Genomic DNA, 9,724 nt, shown 5'->3' with positions numbered 1-9,724 from the left:
TTCAGAAGGAAAGAAAGCACAGAGCCCCAGATTCTATGTTGTCCTGGAGAGCTTGCAGAGCACTGGGGAAAGGCAGGCAGAGAATTCCCTGCTAGCACCTTCTCTGTGCCTGGGAAGCAGAAGTGTTCACATTGCTTCGCAAGAATCACTTTTGTGCAGAAAACACTAACACTTGTTCAGAAGGAAAGAAAGCACAGAGCCCCAGATTTTATGTTGTCCTGGAGAGCTTGCAGAGCACTGGGGAAAGGCAGGCAGAGAATTCCTTGCTAGCACCTTCTCTGTGCCTGGGAAGCAGAAGTGTTCACATTGCTTCGCAAGAATCGCTTTTGTGCAGAAAACAGTAACACTTGTTCAGAAGGAAAGAAAGCACAGAGCCCCAGATTTTATGTTGTCCTGGAGAGCTTGCAGAGCACTGGGGAAAGGCAGGCAGAGAATTCCCTGAAAGCACCTTCTCTGTGCCTGTTCACATTGCTTCGCAGAATCGCTTTTGTGCAGAAAACACTAACACTTGTTCAGAAGGAAAGAAAGCACAGAACCCCAGATTCTATGTTGTCCTGGAGAGCTTGCAGAGCACTGGGGAAAGGCAGGCAGAGAATTCCCTGATAGCACCTTCTCTGTGCCTGTTCACATTGCTTCGCAGAATCGCTTTTGTGCAGAAAACATTAACACATGTTCAGAAGGAAAGAAAGCACAGAGCCCCAGATTCTATGTTGTCCTGGAGAGCTTGCAGAGCACTGGGGAAAGGCAGGCAGAGAATTCCCTGCTAGCACCTTCTCTGTGCCTGGGAAGCAGAAGTGTTCACATTGCTTCGCAAGAATCGCTTTTGTGCAGAAAACAGTAACACTTGTTCAGAAGGAAAGAAAGCACAGAGCCCCAGATTCTATGTTGTCCTGGAGAGCTTGCAGAGCACTGGGGAAAGGCAGGCAGAGAATTCCCTGATAGCACCTTCTCTGTGCCTGTTCACATTGCTTCGCAGAATCGCTTTTGTGCAGAAAACAGTAACACTTGTTCAGAAGGAAAGAAAGCACAGAGCCCCAGATTCTATGTTGTCCTGGAGAGCTTGCAGAGCACTGGGGAAAGGCAGGCAGAGAATTCCCTGCTAGCACCTTCTCTGTGCCTGGGAAGCAGAAGTGTTCACATTGCTTCGCAAGAATCGCTTTTGTGCAGAAAACAGTAACACTTGTTCAGAAGGAAAGAAAGCACAGAGCCCCAGATTCTATGTTGTCCTGGAGAGCTTGCAGAGCACTGGGGAAAGGCAGGCAGAGAATTCCCTGATAGCACCTTCTCTGTGCCTGGGAAGCAGAAGTGTTCACATTGCTTCGCAAGAATCGCTTTTGTGCAGAAAACACTAACACTTGTTCAGAAGGAAAGAAAGCACAGAGCCCCAGATTCTATGTTGTCCTGGAGAGCTTGCAGAGCACTGGGGAAAGGCAGGCAGAGAATTCCCTGATAGCACCTTCTCTGTGCCTGTTCACATTGCTTCGCAGAATCGCTTTTGTGCAGAAAACAGTAACACTTGTTCAGAACGAAAGAAAGCACAGAGCCCCAGATTCTATGTTGTCCTGGAGAGCTTGCAGAGCACTGGGGAAAGGCAGGCAGAGAATTCCCTGCTAGCACCTTCTCTGTGCCTGGGAAGCAGAAGTGTTCACATTGCTTCGCAAGAATCGCTTTTGTGCAGAAAACAGTAACACTTGTTCAGAAGGAAAGAAAGCACAGAGCCCCAGATTTTATGTTGTCCTGGAGAGCTTGCAGAGCACTGGGGAAAGGCAGGCAGAGAATTCCCTGCTAGCACCTTCTCTGTGCCTGTTCACATTGCTTCGCAGAATCGCTTTTGTGCAGAAAACAGTAACACTTGTTCAGAACGAAAGAAAGCACAGAGCCCCAGATTCTATGTTGTCCTGGAGAGCTTGCAGAGCACTGGGGAAAGGCAGGCAGAGAATTCCCTGCTAGCACCTTCTCTGTGCCTGGGAAGCAGAAGTGTTCACATTGCTTCGCAAGAATCGCTTTTGTGCAGAAAACACTAACACTTGTTCAGAAGGAAAGAAAGCACAGAGCCCCAGATTTTATGTTGTCCTGGAGAGCTTGCAGAGCACTGGGGAAAGGCAGGCAGAGAATTCCTTGCTAGCACCTTCTCTGTGCCTGGGAAGCAGAAGTGTTCACATTGCTTCGCAGAATCGCTTTTGTGCAGAAAACAGTAACACTTGTTCAGAAGGAAAGAAAGCACAGAGCCCCAGATTTTATGTTGTCCTGGAGAGCTTGCAGAGCACTGGGGAAAGGCAGGCAGAGAATTCCCTGCTAGCACCTTCTCTGTACCTGTTCACATTGGTTCGCAGAATCGCTTTTGTGCAGAAAACAGTAACACTTGTTCAGAAGGAAAGAAAGCACAGAGCCCCAGATTCTATGTTGTCCTGGAGAGCTTGCAGAGCACTGGGGAAAGGCAGGCAGAGAATTCCCTGATAGCACCTTCTCTGTGCCTGTTCACATTGCTTCGCAGAATCGCTTTTGTGCAGAAAACAGTAACACTTGTTCAGAAGGAAAGAAAGCACAGAGCCCCAGATTCTATGTTGTCCTGGAGAGCTTGCAGAGCACTGGGGAAAGGCAGGCAGAGAATTCCCTGCTAGCACCTTCTCTGTGCCTGGGAAGCAGAAGTGTTCACATTGCTTCGCAAGAATCGCTTTTGTGCAGAAAACAGTAACACTTGTTCAGAAGGAAAGAAAGCACAGAGCCCCAGATTCTATGTTGTCCTGGAGAGCTTGCAGAGCACTGGGGAAAGGCAGGCAGAGAATTCCCTGATAGCACCTTCTCTGTGCCTGGGAAGCAGAAGTGTTCACATTGCTTCGCAAGAATCGCTTTTGTGCAGAAAACACTAACACTTGTTCAGAAGGAAAGAAAGCACAGAGCCCCAGATTCTATGTTGTCCTGGAGAGCTTGCAGAGCACTGGGGAAAGGCAGGCAGAGAATTCCCTGATAGCACCTTCTCTGTGCCTGTTCACATTGCTTCGCAGAATCGCTTTTGTGCAGAAAACAGTAACACTTGTTCAGAACGAAAGAAAGCACAGAGCCCCAGATTCTATGTTGTCCTGGAGAGCTTGCAGAGCACTGGGGAAAGGCAGGCAGAGAATTCCCTGCTAGCACCTTCTCTGTGCCTGGGAAGCAGAAGTGTTCACATTGCTTCGCAAGAATCGCTTTTGTGCAGAAAACAGTAACACTTGTTCAGAAGGAAAGAAAGCACAGAGCCCCAGATTTTATGTTGTCCTGGAGAGCTTGCAGAGCACTGGGGAAAGGCAGGCAGAGAATTCCCTGCTAGCACCTTCTCTGTGCCTGTTCACATTGCTTCGCAGAATCGCTTTTGTGCAGAAAACAGTAACACTTGTTCAGAACGAAAGAAAGCACAGAGCCCCAGATTCTATGTTGTCCTGGAGAGCTTGCAGAGCACTGGGGAAAGGCAGGCAGAGAATTCCCTGCTAGCACCTTCTCTGTGCCTGGGAAGCAGAAGTGTTCACATTGCTTCGCAAGAATCGCTTTTGTGCAGAAAACACTAACACTTGTTCAGAAGGAAAGAAAGCACAGAGCCCCAGATTCTATGTTGTCCTGGAGAGCTTGCAGAGCACTGGGGAAAGGCAGGCAGAGAATTCCTTGCTAGCACCTTCTCTGTGCCTGGGAAGCAGAAGTGTTCACATTGCTTCGCAGAATCGCTTTTGTGCAGAAAACAGTAACACTTGTTCAGAAGGAAAGAAAGCACAGAGCCCCAGATTTTATGTTGTCCTGGAGAGCTTGCAGAGCACTGGGGAAAGGCAGGCAGAGAATTCCCTGCTAGCACCTTCTCTGTACCTGTTCACATTGGTTCGCAGAATCGCTTTTGTGCAGAAAACAGTAACACTTGTTCAGAAGGAAAGAAAGCACAGAGCCCCAGATTCTATGTTGTCCTGGAGAGCTTGCAGAGCACTGGGGAAAGGCAGGCAGAGAATTCCCTGCTAGCACCTTCTCTGTGCCTGGGAAGCAGAAGTGTTCACATTGCTTCGCAGAATCGCTTTTGTGCAGAAAACAGTAACACTTGTTCAGAACGAAAGAAAGCACAGAGCCCCAGAATCTATGTTGTCTTGGAGAGCTTGCAGAGCACTGGGGAAAGGCAGGCAGAGAATTCCTTGCTAGCACCTTCTCTGTGCCTGGGAAGCAGAAGTGTTCACATTGCTTCGCAGAATCGCTTTTGTGCAGAAAACAGTAACACTTGTTCAGAACGAAAGAAAGCACAGAGCCCCAGATTCTATGTTGTCCTGGAGAGCTTGCAGAGCACTGGGGAAAGGCAGGCAGAGAATTCCCTGATAGCACCTTCTCTGTGCCTGTTCACATTGCTTCGCAGAATCGCTTTTGTGCAGAAAACAGTAACACTTGTTCAGAAGGAAAGAAAGCACAGAGCCCCAGATTCTATGTTGTCCTGGAGAGCTTGCAGAGCACTGGGGAAAGGCAGGCAGAGAATTCCCTGCTAGCACCTTCTCTGTGCCTGGGAAGCAGAAGTGTTCACATTGCTTCGCAAGAATCGCTTTTGTGCAGAAAACACTAACACTTGTTCAGAAGGAAAGAAAGCACAGAGCCCCAGATTCTATGTTGTCCTGGAGAGCTTGCAGAGCACTGGGGAAAGGCAGGCAGAGAATTCCCTGCTAGCACCTTCTCTGTGCCTGGGAAGCAGAAGTGTTCACATTGCTTCGCAAGAATCGCTTTTGTGCAGAAAACAGTAACACTTGTTCAGAAGGAAAGAAAGCACAGAGCCCCAGATTCTATGTTGTCCTGGAGAGCTTGCAGAGCACTGGGGAAAGGCAGGCAGAGAATTCCCTGATAGCACCTTCTCTGTGCCTGGGAAGCAGAAGTGTTCACATTGCTTCGCAAGAATCGCTTTTGTGCAGAAAACACTAACACTTGTTCAGAAGGAAAGAAAGCACAGAGCCCCAGATTCTATGTTGTCCTGGAGAGCTTGCAGAGCACTGGGGAAAGGCAGGCAGAGAATTCCCTGATAGCACCTTCTCTGTGCCTGTTCACATTGCTTCGCAGAATCGCTTTTGTGCAGAAAACAGTAACACATGTTCAGAACGAAAGAAAGCACAGAGCCCCAGATTCTATGTTGTCCTGGAGAGCTTGCAGAGCACTGGGGAAAGGCAGGCAGAGAATTCCCTGCTAGCACCTTCTCTGTGCCTGGGAAGCAGAAGTGTTCACATTGCTTCGCAGAATCGCTTTTGTGCAGAAAACAGTAACACTTGTTCAGAAGGAAAGAAAGCACAGAGCCCCAGATTTTATGTTGTCCTGGAGAGCTTGCAGAGCACTGGGGAAAGGCAGGCAGAGAATTCCCTGCTAGCACCTTCTCTGTACCTGTTCACATTGCTTCGCAGAATCGCTTTTGTGCAGAAAACAGTAACACTTGTTCAGAAGGAAAGAAAGCACAGAGCCCCAGATTCTATGTTGTCCTGGAGAGCTTGCAGAGCACTGGGGAAAGGCCGGCAGAGAATTCCCTGATAGCACCTTCTCTGTGCCTGTTCACATTGCTTCGCAGAATCGCTTTTGTGCAGAAAACAGTAACACTTGTTCAGAACGAAAGAAAGCACAGAGCCCCAGAATCTATGTTGTCTTGGAGAGCTTGCAGAGCACTGGGGAAAGGCAGGCAGAGAATTCCTTGCTAGCACCTTCTCTGTGCCTGGGAAGCAGAAGTGTTCACATTGCTTCGCAGAATCGCTTTTGTGCAGAAAACAGTAACACTTGTTCAGAAGGAAAGAAAGCACAGAGCCCCAGATTCTATGTTGTCCTGGAGAGCTTGCAGAGCACTGGGGAAAGGCAGGCAGAGAATTCCTTGCTAGCACCTTCTCTGTGCCTGTTCACATTGCTTCGCAGAATCGCTTTTGTGCAGAAAACACTAACACTTGTTCAGAAGGAAAGAAAGCACAGAGCCCCAGATTCTATGTTGTCCTGGAGAGCTTGCAGAGCACTGGGGAAAGGCAGGCAGAGAATTCCTTGCTAGCACCTTCTCTGTGCCTGGGAAGCAGCAGTGTTCACATTGATTCGCAAGAATCGCTTTTGTGCAGAAAACACTAACACTTGTTCAGAAGGAAAGAAAGCACAGAGCCCCAGATTCTATGTTGTCCTGGAGAGCTTGCAGAGCACTGGGGAAAGGCAGGCAGAGAATTCCCTGATAGCACCTTCTCTGTGCCTGTTCACATTGCTTCGCAGAATCGCTTTTGTGCAGATAACACTAACACTTGTTCAGAAGGAAAGAAAGCACAGAGCCCCAGATTCTATGTTGTCCTGGAGAGCTTGCAGAGCACTGGGGAAAGGCAGGCAGAGAATTCCTTGCTAGCACCTTCTCTGTGCCTGTTCACATTGCTTCGCAGAATCGCTTTTGTGCAGAAAACAGTAACACTTGTTCAGAAGGAAAGAAAGCACAGAGCCCCAGATTCTATGTTGTCCTGGAGAGCTTGCAGAGCACTGGGGAAAGGCAGGCAGAGAATTCCCTGCTAGCACCTTCTCTGTGCCTGGGAAGCAGAAGTGTTCACATTGCTTCGCAGAATCGCTTTTGTGCAGAAAACAGTAACACTTGTTCAGAACGAAAGAAAGCACAGAGCCCCAGAATCTATGTTGTCTTGGAGAGCTTGCAGAGCACTGGGGAAAGGCAGGCAGAGAATTCCTTGCTAGCACCTTCTCTGTGCCTGGGAAGCAGAAGTGTTCACATTGCTTCGCAGAATCGCTTTTGTGCAGAAAACAGTAACACTTGTTCAGAACGAAAGAAAGCACAGAGCCCCAGATTCTATGTTGTCCTGGAGAGCTTGCAGAGCACTGGGGAAAGGCAGGCAGAGAATTCCCTGATAGCACCTTCTCTGTGCCTGTTCACATTGCTTCGCAGAATCGCTTTTGTGCAGAAAACAGTAACACTTGTTCAGAAGGAAAGAAAGCACAGAGCCCCAGATTCTATGTTGTCCTGGAGAGCTTGCAGAGCACTGGGGAAAGGCAGGCAGAGAATTCCCTGCTAGCACCTTCTCTGTGCCTGGGAAGCAGAAGTGTTCACATTGCTTCGCAAGAATCGCTTTTGTGCAGAAAACAGTAACACTTGTTCAGAAGGAAAGAAAGCACAGAGCCCCAGATTCTATGTTGTCCTGGAGAGCTTGCAGAGCACTGGGGAAAGGCAGGCAGAGAGTTCCCTGCTAGCACCTTCTCTGTGCCTGGGAAGCAGAAGTGTTCACATTGCTTCGCAAGAATCGCTTTTGTGCAGAAAACACTAACACTTGTTCAGAAGGAAAGAAAGCACAGAGCCCCAGATTCTATGTTGTCCTGGAGAGCTTGCAGAGCACTGGGGAAAGGCAGGCAGAGAATTCCCTGATAGCACCTTCTCTGTGCCTGGGAAGCAGAAGTGTTCACATTGCTTCGCAAGAATCGCTTTTGTGCAGAAAACACTAACACTTGTTCAGAAGGAAAGAAAGCACAGAGCCCCAGATTCTATGTTGTCCTGGAGAGCTTGCAGAGCACTGGGGAAAGGCAGGCAGAGAATTCCTTGCTAGCACCTTCTCTGTGCCTGGGAAGCAGAAGTGTTCACATTGCTTCGCAGAATCGCTTTTGTGCAGAAAACACTAACACTTGTTCAGAAGGAAAGAAAGCACAGAGCCCCAGATTCTATGTTGTCCTGGAGAGCTTGCAGAGCACTGGGAAAGGCAGGCAGAGAATTCCCTGCTAGCACCTTCTCTGTGCCTGGGAAGCAGAAGTGTTCACATTGCTTCGCAAGAATCGCTTTTGTGCAGAAAACAGTAACACTTGTTCAGAAGGAAAGAAAGCACAGAGCCCCAGATTTTATGTTGTCCTGGAGAGCTTGCAGAGCACTGGGGAAAGGCAGGCAGAGAATTCCTTGCTAGCACCTTCTCTGTGCCTGTTCACATTGCTTCGCAGAATCGCTTTTGTGCAGAAAACAGTAACACTTGTTCAGAAGGAAAGAAAGCACAGAGCCCCAGATTCTATGTTGTCCTGGAGAGCTTGCAGAGCACTGGGGAAAGGCAGGCAGAGAATTCCCTGCTAGCACCTTTCTGTGCCTGGGAAGCAGAAGTGTTCACATTGCTTCGCAGAATCGCTTTTGTGCAGAAAACACTAACACTTGTTCAGAAGGAAAGAAAGCACAGAGCCCCAGATTTTATGTTGTCCTGGAGAGCTTGCAGAGCACTGGGGAAAGGCAGGCAGAGAATTCCCTGCTAGCACCTTCTCTGTACCTGTTCACATTGCTTCGCAGAATCGCTTTTGTGCAGAAAACAGTAACACTTGTTCAGAACGAAAGAAAGCACAGAGCCCCAGAATCTATGTTGTCTTGGAGAGCTTGCAGAGCACTGGGGAAAGGCAGGCAGAGAATTCCTTGCTAGCACCTTCTCTGTGCCTGGGAAGCAGAAGTGTTCACATTGCTTCGCAGAATCGCTTTTGTGCAGAAAACAGTAACACTTGTTCAGAAGGAAAGAAAGCACAGAGCCCCAGATTCTATGTTGTCCTGGAGAGCTTGCAGAGCACTGGGGAAAGGCAGGCAGAGAATTCCCTGATAGCACCTTCTCTGTGCCTGTTCACATTGCTTCGCAGAATCGCTTTTGTGCAGAAAACAGTAACACTTGTTCAGAAGGAAAGAAAGCACAGAGCCCCAGATTCTATGTTGTCCTGGAGAGCTTTTAGAGCACTGGGGAAAGGCAGGCAGAGAATTCCTTGCTAGCACCTTCTCTGTGCCTGGGAAGCAGCAGTGTTCACATTGATTCGCAAGAATCGCTTTTGTGCAGAAAACACTAACACTTGTTCAGAAGGAAAGAAAGCACAGAGCCCCAGATTCTATGTTGTCCTGGAGAGCTTGCAGAGCACTGGGGAAAGGCAGGCAGAGAATTCCCTGATAGCACCTTCTCTGTGCCTGTTCACATTGCTTCGCAGAATCGCTTTTGTGCAGAAAACACTAACACTTGTTCAGAAGGAAAGAAAGCACAGAGCCCCAGATTCTATGTTGTCCTGGAGAGCTTGCAGAGCACTGGGGAAAGGCAGGCAGAGAATTCCTTGCTAGCACCTTCTCTGTGCCTGTTCACATTGCTTCGCAGAATCGCTTTTGTGCAGAAAACAGTAACACTTGTTCAGAAGGAAAGAAAGCACAGAGCCCCAGATTCTATGTTGTCCTGGAGAGCTTGCAGAGCACTGGGGAAAGGCAGGCAGAGAATTCCCTGCTAGCACCTTCTCTGTGCCTGGGAAGCAGAAGTGTTCACATTGCTTCGCAGAATCGCTTTTGTGCAGAAAACAGTAACACTTGTTCAGAAGGAAAGAAAGCACAGAGCCCCAGATTTTATGTTGTCCTGGAGAGCTTGCAGAGCACTGGGGAAAGGCAGGCAGAGAATTCCCTGCTAGCACCTTCTCTGTACCTGTTCACATTGCTTCGCAGAATCGCTTTTGTGCAGAAAACAGTAACACTTGTTCAGAAGGAAAGAAAGCACAGAGCCCCAGATTTTATGTTGTCCTGGAGAGCTTGCAGAGCACTGGGGAAAGGCAGGCAGAGAATTCCCTGCTAGCACCTTCTCTGTACCTGTTCACATTGCTTCGCAGAATCGCTTTTGTGCAGAAAACGGTAACACTTGTTCAGAAGGAAAGAAAGCACAGAGCCCCAGATTCTATGTTGTCCTGGAGAGCTTGCAGAGCACTGGGGAAAGGCAGGCAGAGAATTCCCTGCTAGCACCTTCTCTGTGCCTGG

This window comes from Strix aluco, unplaced genomic scaffold (assembly GCF_031877795.1).
Source record: "Strix aluco isolate bStrAlu1 unplaced genomic scaffold, bStrAlu1.hap1 HAP1_SCAFFOLD_33, whole genome shotgun sequence".
Lineage (NCBI taxonomy): Eukaryota > Metazoa > Chordata > Aves > Strigiformes > Strigidae > Strix > Strix aluco.
This window is presented reverse-complemented; position numbering follows the sequence as displayed.